The sequence below is a fragment of the Lycium barbarum genome, chromosome 5, assembly GCF_019175385.1.
Source record: "Lycium barbarum isolate Lr01 chromosome 5, ASM1917538v2, whole genome shotgun sequence".
NCBI classification, from domain to species: Eukaryota; Viridiplantae; Streptophyta; class Magnoliopsida; order Solanales; family Solanaceae; genus Lycium; species Lycium barbarum.
Window position 1 is genome coordinate 13,795,859 of NC_083341.1, and position 10,971 is coordinate 13,806,829.

Below are 10,971 nucleotides of genomic sequence, written 5' to 3' on the forward strand. Positions count from 1 at the left end.
TAAGCATTAATAATTACGTATTTTTATATTAGGTGATATTTTAGCACACGTTAGTATATAGTTTATTAAAATAGGTCTTTTATTTGAATTTAGAAGCCAAATTGGGTCTTTCATCAGCCAAATTATTAGTCCAAATTCGAACCCAATTAACCACCAATATTTTTGGACCAGCCCAACTCGCCAGCCCACTACTTATTTTAAAACAACCAGCCCAATGCCCGTCATCTGACCCGACCAGCCCCGGACCCGACCCGATTCGCTTAAACAGAAATGAAACCACTAGGGTTTCTATTCCCTTCAGCGCCGCACCCCCCCCCCCCCCCCCCTTTTTCTCTCCCTTCTCTCTCTTCTTCCTCTCTCTTCCTCTTCAACGAAAATAGCAAAATCTCTGTCACGTTTCACCTCCCCAGGCCGTGCATGGCCATATCGGAAAGGGCAATTAATGTTTGTACTCCCCCCGTCAGTGTTCGACTAGTTGCAAATCGTCGTCTTCCTCTGTTGACTGTCGTCGATCTGAAATACTTTTAATGGACTTCGTCTGTTTGTGAAGTAAAAAACCTTTTCTCATTAGTTTTTCTTATTTCCGGGTACCAATTTTTAATGGTTTTGTCTAGTTCCTTCCTTTTTCTGATCTTGAGTAGGTCAAAATACCTGCAGATTTGAACGTTTTGATTTGAAAAACCCCGCCCAAATTTGAAACCCGGGAGAAACCCTAGAGGCCCTCCTATAAATAATCTCTTTGGGAGGTCAATTAGTTCAGTTTTTCGGATCGGAAAAATCCCCCTAAAAAAATTAGAAGGCCTTTTTTTAGTCGTGAAATTCCTTAAGAATTAATTCTATATTCTTCAGCCGCAAAACCCCCCTACAAAAACAGAGAGTTTTTGAGTCGCCTTGAACCCCCTAAAAATATTAGCCCACTGTTTTTCTTAATATTCCAAGTGTCGATTCATTTTTACTTCTCATTTTTTTGCTCCTGTTACTGTTTCGCATTCGAGTCTACGCAAACTCGGGGATTTTGTGGTGTTTCGAGCGTGAATCGAAGGCCCCGCACCCTGTTCGCTGCACTTGAAAAAGGTCGGTAATCTTCCTCCTTCATTTCTCAGTTCCGTTTTCAATGTAATTTTTAGTGGTCTGGTTTTCTTTTAGTTCATAGTTTTGCTTCTATTTTAGATTTATTTATAAGTAGGTCTCCCTTCCCTTTTAATTTCCTTTGTTCTGTGTTTATTGTATTTTATTTTAGTCTTTGCTTCTATCGTATGGTTATTTCCAGTTCCTTTTTAATTTTTTTTCCAGCTCTGTTTTCGCTTTCCTAGAATATGCTGTTAGTTTAAAAAATATGGTAGTGTTTTTTGTGTTTAGAGTTTAGTTTTTCTCTGTAAATGTAAAACGTATGCAAAAAAAGAAGAAGTTATTTTTAGTTATATGCTATAACATGATAGAAATTTGGTGATGATTCCTGATCCCTTTAGTGTGCACTTTCAGTTGTTATTTTTCCATTGTTGCCTCTTTGTCCGCTGTTGTTGACACTAATAGTAGTCTCCTCGGGATTTCTTTGATGAAAATATCTTCTTTACAATAGATAATGTCTCTTTAGTAATAAAATCTGGTTCTGAATCAAGTTGGTGGAACTGTTGTGTGTTCATGTATAAAAAAAAAAAAAAGAGCTTGCGTGTCTTCTCTCTTAGCCCATTTAAATCTGGATGTGGAGCATTCATAGGCATAATGTTGTATGCTATGAGAAGTCAGGCTTAGTTTCTTTCTTTTTATTTAAGAAAAAAAAATGCCCTTTTGGTTTAATTAAAATGTATAAAAGATTTAATTCAACTATGATTAAGCTTAGTGCTTGACTTAGTTGAATTTATCTGCTGTCTGAATATGCCTTTTGGCAAAAGCCTTAAAATTTCTTTTCGGAACCAATGTAGAAATAATCTCTTTTGTAAACATGTTAAAAGCTACAGTAAGAGGGAATTGCTAGGCATGATTGAGTTTCATATTTTAAAAACTAACTCCGCTTTGGAAGTCTTATATTTAAGGAATTGTGTTCACTTTGGTTGATTTGTTAAAGATATGATTTAGTTAAAAAATCAATTTTTTGATGAGGTTAGAGTAAAATGAAATGTCAGGTGTGTCCATTAAGCTCTTGACTTAAATGATTTGTCACTCTTTCTTTTAAGAATTAAGTATGCCATGTAGTAAAATATGATAAGCACAACCTCTAAACTTCACCTCTCTGTCCTATTATTTTCTTAATTCCTCAAATAATAGTTTATTTGCTGTGTTTTGGCTCAAATAGATTAGCATGGTAATTTCAATATGATGACTTGTTAACTATAAACCTAAAGAGACCACTTTATACTTTAGATGGAAACTAGCATATGAGTTGGTTCATGTTCTTATGCAATGAAGCTAGCTGGACCCATAGCCTATTTTACTTAGGATTTTGTTTCTTTGTCACTTTAGTTTCCCAATGAAGTAATGCATCTCCATGTTGCCTCTCTGATTATATCATTAAAGATAGGAGTTATGTTAAGATATTGTTATTGCTTGTGTAGAGTATTACGTCAAAGTGTGCCATTATATATGTGCGTATACTTGGGAGTACTGATATTGAACTGATGTGAAACCCTTCTGTTGACATCCGATTTTGTCCCGCCTCTCCTCCGAAATACCTATTTGCGCTTCTAATATTTTAGGAAAATAATAATAATAAAAAATAATATATATTATTTTACTATAATTACTAGCCTCTTATCAATAACGACGTTTCATTATTCTATTACAGTTACTAGCCATTATTATTATTATTATTATTATTATTATTATTATTATTATTATTATTATGTTACCAATATTATTATAATTCACAATTTTTATCATTTCGGTATTTTACCAGCTTACGCACACGCATCACATTTATCGTTGCATAATTAAATAATAGTGTTTATTTACTGTGGATTTTCAAAATATTATTGCACGGCTATTACAACGCCATTTTTTATCTGAGCACTAATAATTGCATATTTTATATTAAGTAATATTTTAACACAAGTTATTTAAATAGGTCTTTTATTTAAATGTAGTAGCCCAATCAACTCATATTATTTTCGGATCAATTCACAATACCAGTCTACATTTTAATTTACCAGCCCAACTTAATTCACCCCAGCCCAAATAATTAACCAACACTTCAGACCAGCCCATTCATTTAATACCAGTCCAATAATGACCAGCCCACATTTTTCAGATCAGCCCACAACCCAAATCCTACCCAGTCCAAAAATGGACCCGACCCGTTTCTTAATTAAAGAAAAACAGGTAGGGTTCCCTCCCCTTTCATATTTTCCTCCTTCAGCCGCCCCCTCCCCTTTTCTCTCTCTCTTCGCTCTCTCCTCTCTCTTCACCCCACCACCGCCGCTCCTCTTCCCTTTTCCCCACCACGCCGTTCCCTTTCCCCCACTCCATTCTCTTCTTCATCATCATCTCCTCACCCCCACACACGCTCCCCCGCTCCACTTCCTTTTCCCCCGCTCCACTCTCCTTTTTCTTCAACTCAAAAGAGCCAAAACCCTATAAATGGTGGCGCGTTGAATCATTGAAGGACAGGTTTTAGAACCCCAAGAACCTAGGGCTGTCTCGATTCATGAAGTTCCCCAATGATAAGTTGTTTTAGCCGTGGAAATCCCCTAGAAACGGGGGTTCGAAGTCGGAGAAACCCCCCCCCCCCCCCCTCCAAAAACCGCCTTGCAAAAACGAGTTCTGGAACCTGAGGATTCCTGAAAAATCAGATCGAAAAAAAAGGAACGAAATCTTTTCGAAGGAGTTTTTGAGAAAAACCCAAAAATCCAAACAAAATAATTTTAGCAGTCGCAATACAGTTCAAATATCGATTTAAAAAAAAATATTACATGTTTTTCATTCTTTTTTTTTCGCTGCTTCGAATCCGAGTGGATATTAACCCGGAGAATTTGAAGTGTTCGAGGGTAAATTGGAAACCCCACATTCAGTTCGCTGCACACAAAAAAGGTAAATCTTGATGCGTCTCTTATGTTCGGTCTTTAGTTTTGCTCTGGTTAATTAATTATGTAGTTTTCTATCGCCGGATTGTTTGTTTGATATTTGGTGGCAGTTGGTAGATTACAATTAGTCTTAATGGGTCTGTTTTAGGTTTAATTATTGGGGTTGAGTTGTTGGCTGTTGATGATTGTGTGGTTTAAACTGGTTGATTTGTCCCGAGTATGCTCCGTTTATGATTTGGTCAGTTTCATACGGTACCAGGTAGTATAAGATGACTAGGTGAAGCACGTGATTAGTTCTGGATTTTTACTTTAAATGTATGGCAGCTTAGCTCTGTCTGCTCTCAGTTGAGTATGGTTTAGGTGTTAATATGGTTGATTTTAGCTGAAAATGCCTTGGGAGTTATTTGGCTTAATCTGCTTATGTGGACCACGCACTGTATAATAATTATTGTTCTGATTATGTTACGATCCACATGCTGTTTCGTTAGAGTTGATTAGGTTGATGCTATATGATATAACTGATGGCATTTGTTTGTCTCCGTTAGATTAGTTGATCCTCTGTTAGTGAATTTGTAGGCCAACATAGTGTCAACTTACTACTGTTCAGATCATTAGTTCAACCTTCATTGTGTCTTAGCTCAGTTTAGACCATGTTTGGATACTATCGTTTGTTTGTTTAGTTTATGTCCCTATGATGCCCGGGTAGCCAAAATATGAGTGATGTTGGTATGGTGGTTGACCTGTATGTACTCATGCTTGTTCAAGCATAATTAGTTGTTGTTAAATCAATGTATAGTTTTGATTAGATTAGTGCATCCAGCCATTCTGTATTATATGATGGACTGATGGCAGCAATACAACTCATAGGTTATGTTCCTTTTTTCAGAAAGGTTAAAACATCAAGAGCACAATTTTAGTATTTTTAAACATGTAGAAACGACCTGATAAAGCTGGCAAAGTGTTCCTTATTTGCTGAATGTAATATGCATACTCTATGATTACCCCTTAGGACCTATATTCAGTTTCTCTTTAGTTTTTTTTCTTAAAAAATGCTCTGACATTTTTATGATTGCTTTTAGTCTAAAAATGCTTTAATTTGAGTTTCCAAGGATACTGATCAAGTTTTGGTCCATCCTCTATAAAGAATTGATCAACCTATTTTTATACTAAAATAAATACATTTCGAATCATGTAGCTCTCTCTGTTTGACTTGGCATTATTACCAAACTGCCTGTTTGTCTGCAGCATTGCATCTCCCTTTGGACATCTCTGTTGATCATAAACACCAAACCTTATCAGTGTCCTGTTTTATTCCTCAAACTTTGCACTGCTTTGAGAGATAAGAATATAGTATGATAATTGAATTTGAGTTTGACTGGTTTGTATTGTTCTTTTAAATGCTCTATGTCCAATTATAGAATGATATACTCAGATATACCTGAAGTATACAGTCTCGTGGTGCCCTTCGGGTATAATGGGACTTGTATATTCAAGGTATACCGAGGTATACTATTTCTAGGAATGCTGATCCAAATTCTTTGCGTGACCTTACATGCTTCGATTTAGTTTGAAGTATATATTTTCCTCTCCCTTGTCTGTTGAAGTTTGGGGAAATTCCTTAAGACATTGAGGCATAACCAAACGACGGACAGGCCTTTATTAGTTTGGAAAGAAGCAGAGATCGATAAGATATTGCCCTGGTCATTACATGTATTCGCTCATGCTCAGTTTGTGCCTTTGCTGTCCATCTTTCTTAAGATTATTGGTTGTTAAACATGTGAAAGTCGGGTAATGAAATAAAAATCCAGTAGAGGATCATGGATGTTTAGTGCATTTTAAAAAAAAAATACTTCAAAACGCGAGCTGAAATCTGTGCGATTATGTATACATGGTGTTTAGTCAAATATACATAGTATATATACAAGACGTTGATTCACTTGCTTGAAATTTATATTATATATGGCCTTATGTATTGATTATACACTAATCCTTTTCTTTCGTTTTATGCATAATCATCGTATACGAGTCCGAGGGACTCGTTTTCCTCCGCATTTGGTTGGGCTAAAAGCCCAACATAACTCAGCTCTCAAGTCAGCTCCATGATCAGCCCAATCCGCAGCAAAAAAACCCCGAAGAAAGGAAAGATGGAAATTTTGGGCCAAGGCCCAATAGCGGACAGTTCCCAGAAATTAGATAGTTATTTACCTCTTTTATTTTATTTTGTGCATATTAATTTGTATTATGCAACTAACCCTTTACTTTGTTTTGTTTTCTTAATTTAGATAAGTCCTAATGAATTAATAGGTTTAGTTTTAATAGTGGGTAGTTTAGTTTAAGGAAGATTAACAGTTAATCGCATAAGTTATGCCTTTCTTCTCATGCTTTTATCTTATTTGAAATAATAAAATTTGCAAAATGACATGATTATATATTTTAAGTAAAGGGAATCGCATTTTTATCATAAACATTTCAAAGCGTCACTAGTACGCAATTATTAGTATACTTTTATAGATAACCTTTCAAATTTGAATCAATCATGCATATTTTAACTAAGCATAATTATCATAGTTAATAAGAAATGATGAAGAAAACCCACTTCCTTTGAAATTCTATTTTTTTTACATTGTTATAATCAAATAATATGATTTATTCAAAATTCAAAATTATCAAATCTCTTCTCAACAGCTATTATTAATTGGCGAATTGTCATATTTTATACGAATCTTATGTTAAACAGCATTTTTAAAAGTTTAACCATATTTATAAGTCTTCTTTAAATGGCATTTTTATCTTAACAATGCTTGTAAGTCTTATCTCATGCAAATTATCACATTTCCTATAAATCTTAGTAAATATTATCTTTTATTCAAGGCTTCATCAATATTTTCAAGTCTCATTTAATTTTTCAGAATCTTCTTTTACGCACGCTATTACGTTTTCTACAAGTATTATTTCAAACAATATCATTATTACTTCATTTAAAGTCTTAGCGATATTTATAAGTCCTATTCTAAAATGGCATTTCCAGTTTTCTTTTATATTAAAATTTTTGTAAATCTTATTTTTCACTAATATTATTTTCCTTTTAAAACTTTAGCAAACATTTGCGAACCATTTTAAAATTTAAACATTATATTTACATTTTAATTAATTAACATAAGTTTGGTCGGATAACCGTAAGTTAACGGATTCTAAAGGATGCCTAACCCCTTCCCTTTAGATAATATAGAGCCCTTACCTAGAATCACATTGGTTAAGCAGACTATTAATTGAGGTTTAGTTTTTAACTTTGCCTTAGTTAACCTCTAGGTGTCCTAATTCACCATTAAACTAATTAGGTGGCGACTCCTTAAAATAAAAAATAAATAGGAATCACCAATATGTCATACTCCTTACTTCAACCCGGTTAAAATGGGGTGTGACAACTTCTACTCTCCTTCTTCCTCTTTGCTATTATGCTACTGCTATGTGATATACATAGGATATACACAAAATACACAATCTACTGCTCTGTTTTTGAGTTTACATTTTATATGCTTAACCTTATTCATTGATAATATACTAATCCTTTTCCTTTCATTTTATGCATGACCATCGCATACGAGTCTGAGGGACTCGTCTTCCTCCGCATTCGGTGTTGGGCTAAAAGCCCAACGTAATCTCCCTCGCATCAGCTCTGTCCGCAGCAAATAAAAATTCTGGGCCGAGGCCCATATAGCAAAAAAACAGAGCTGCGGTCCATTTGAAGCAGTGTCAAAAAGTTTCTAGGCCAAAGCCCAGAGGCAGAAAAGGATCGCAGCAGTGGCCCAAACGGGCCAGATCCATTTATTTGGCGTCCACTCCTTCTATTTTTCGTTATGTATTTGATTTCCGTTATGCATGACTAACACTTTATTTTAGTTTAGATGATTCCTAATGAATTAGTGGGGTTAGTTTTAGTGTAATGAGTAGTTAATTTAAGGAAAAAAACCGTAATTAATTCTATAAGTTTCATTCTCTTCTTTTTATGTTAAAACTATTTATAGCCTCTATAATATTTATTTTTATTGGAATAATTGATTTTCAAAATAGTATGACTATATATATTTTGAGCTAAAGAAATCATAATTTATTCTTACTATCTTAGAAATTTCAAAACGTCACTAATACGCAAATATAAACTCAAGTATATTTTATGAATAACTCTTCAAGTTTGAATCAATTACATATATTTTCAACTAAGAATAGTTAATAAGAAATAATAAAAAGGATAAAGAAAACTCTCATTAGCTATTTTTGTATTTTGTTTATATTCCTAACAATGTAAAAAATCTTTGAGTTACTTCAAGTATTTATAAAAACGCTGCACAAACTTGCATTTTCTTTACTTATATGCAAATTATTGTATTTTATGCAAATCTTATTTTAAATAAATTTTTTATTTAAAGCCTTAGCAATATTTATAAGTCTATTTTTAAATAGCATTATTATATCTTCAATTAAAGCCTTAGCAACATTCTTAAGTCTTATTTTAAAATAGCATTTAAAGTCTCCTTTTATACAAATTATTATATTTTCTGTAAATCTTATTTTAAATGGCATTATTATATTTTTTACAAATTGTCTTCTTAAAATTTAAATGCCATATTTGCATCTTCCACTTTAATTAATTAACCTAAGTTTGACCGGATAACTGTAGTTAACGGATTCTAAAGGATGCCTAACCCCTTCCCTTTAGGATAATCTAGAACCCTTACCTAGAATCATGCTGATAAGCAGACCATTAAACGAAGGTTTAGTTTTAACTTTGCCTTAATTAATGTTTAGGGGTCCTAATTCACCTTTAAAATTAATTAGATGGCGACTCCTTAAAATAAACAAAATGAATCACCAAAATGTTGTACTCCTACTTTAACCCGTTTAAATGCGGTATAACACCCCTAATCAAGGTCTATTACTTTCTAGAAAAAGAAAAGGTAGTTAATGAATCTTGACTATTTAAATAAGGATAATCTTGGAAGAATCTACCCAAAGTCTTCTTGAAATCCTAAAGCACCATTTATTTTGAAAAAAATTGAAAAGCCTAAAAAACCATTTATTGTGGAATGGAGGGAGTATAATGATATCTTAAGGGCTCTTCAACGCCTACACAAAAAATACTTTACAAATCACTGGATGATTTAGAAATAATCAAAACATTAGTAGATGATTTAATCCTACTAAATGTTTAAAACAATTGCTATTTTAAAAGCTCCTCAACTCTTATAATGTAAAACTTTACCAATTAGGCCAAAAAGGCATCACATTGTAGCAATATGTGATGAATCTGGTCACGAAAGAAGTTTTCTCTTGGTCCCTCGGGTCCATCTGTATTTGGTTGTACCCGGAATAGGCGTCGAGGAAACTCAGCGTTTAGTGACCGGCCGTAGCGTCGATCATGTGGTTGATGCTAGGTAAAGGAAATGAATCCTTTGGGCATGCCTTATTTAAATCCTTGTAATCTACACACATTTTGAATTTATTCCCCTTTTTAGGCACTACTACAACGTTAGCTAACCAGTCCGGGTATTTTACCTCCCGAATGGATCCTATTTTAAGTAGTTTAGATACCTCGTCTTTGATGAATATGTGTTTGACCTCGGGTTGAGGCCTTCTCTTCTGTTTGACTGGTGGGAAGTTTGGGTCGAGGCTCAGCTTGTGTGTAGTTATTTCTGGCGGGATACCTGTCATGTCTAAATGGGACCAGACAAAACAATCAAAGTTAGCTTTAAGGAACTCAATAAACTTTTGCCTGAGCTCGGGGGTCAACCCCGTGCCCAGGTATACCTTCCGATCGGGTAGATGAATGAACGATGTGACTTGCTCGAGTTCGCCTATCATAGATTTGGTGGCTCCCGAATCATCGGGTATCACAAAGGATCTCGAGACCCCGTGTTCGGCCATCTCATCTAGTATGTTTCGATTCCAGTCTTCCGAGGGTATCGGGATCGGAGCCTGTAATTACTATTTGGATTTTTCTTTCTTATTCAATTTTTCGCCTTTTGGTTCTGGAGCATTGGTTGTCGTAACCGCTTCTTCGATCGCAAACATTTCCTTTATGGCTTGTTATTCGCCATGTATGGTTTTGATTCCATCCAGGGTTGGGAATTTTATCGCTTGATGCAGCGTTGAAGGTACTGCTCTCATGTTGTGTATCCACATTCTCCCAAATAGTGCATTACACCTCATGTCTCCTTCTGTGACATCAAATTTTATCTGCTGCGAAGTCCCGACTATATTTATTAGTAAAGTGATCTCACCCCTAGTCGTCTCACATGCCATGTTGAATCCGTTGAGGACTTGGACCGCTGGTACGATTTGGTCTAGTAGCCCTAGCTGCTCGATAACTCTCCGTCGGATGATGTTAGTCGAGCTACCTGGATCAATCAACACACATTTAATTCTAAATTTATTAACAAGATCGGATATTACCAGTGCATCGTTGTGTGGTTGAACGATGTCTTCCATGTCTTCGTCACAAAACGAGATAGGACCGTTGGGGTCGTAACTTCGGATACGCTTCTCTCTTGTTATGAAAACTTTGGTGTGTTTCATTACCGGCCCTTGGGGAATGTCCGCTCCATCCATGATCATGTGGATCACCAGCTGAGGCTCTTCCGATCTATCTTGCTTGTTGGCGTCCACGTTCTTGAAGTGAGTTTTGGCTCGTTCACTTAGAAATTCTCGAAGGTGTCCTAAATTAAACAGACGGGAACCTCTTCTCTCAGCTGTCGACAATCCTCGATTCGATGGCCGTGAGTGTGATGGTATTTATAAATCAGGCTTTTATCCCGTTTCTCCGAATCAGATTGGATTGGCATTGGATGTCTTGTTTCCCTATTGCAGATAACGGCCGCTGCTATGGTCGCTACATCAACGCAGAAATTATATTCGGATAACCTTGGGATTTCCTTGTTTCCCAAGGGTCTATCGATAA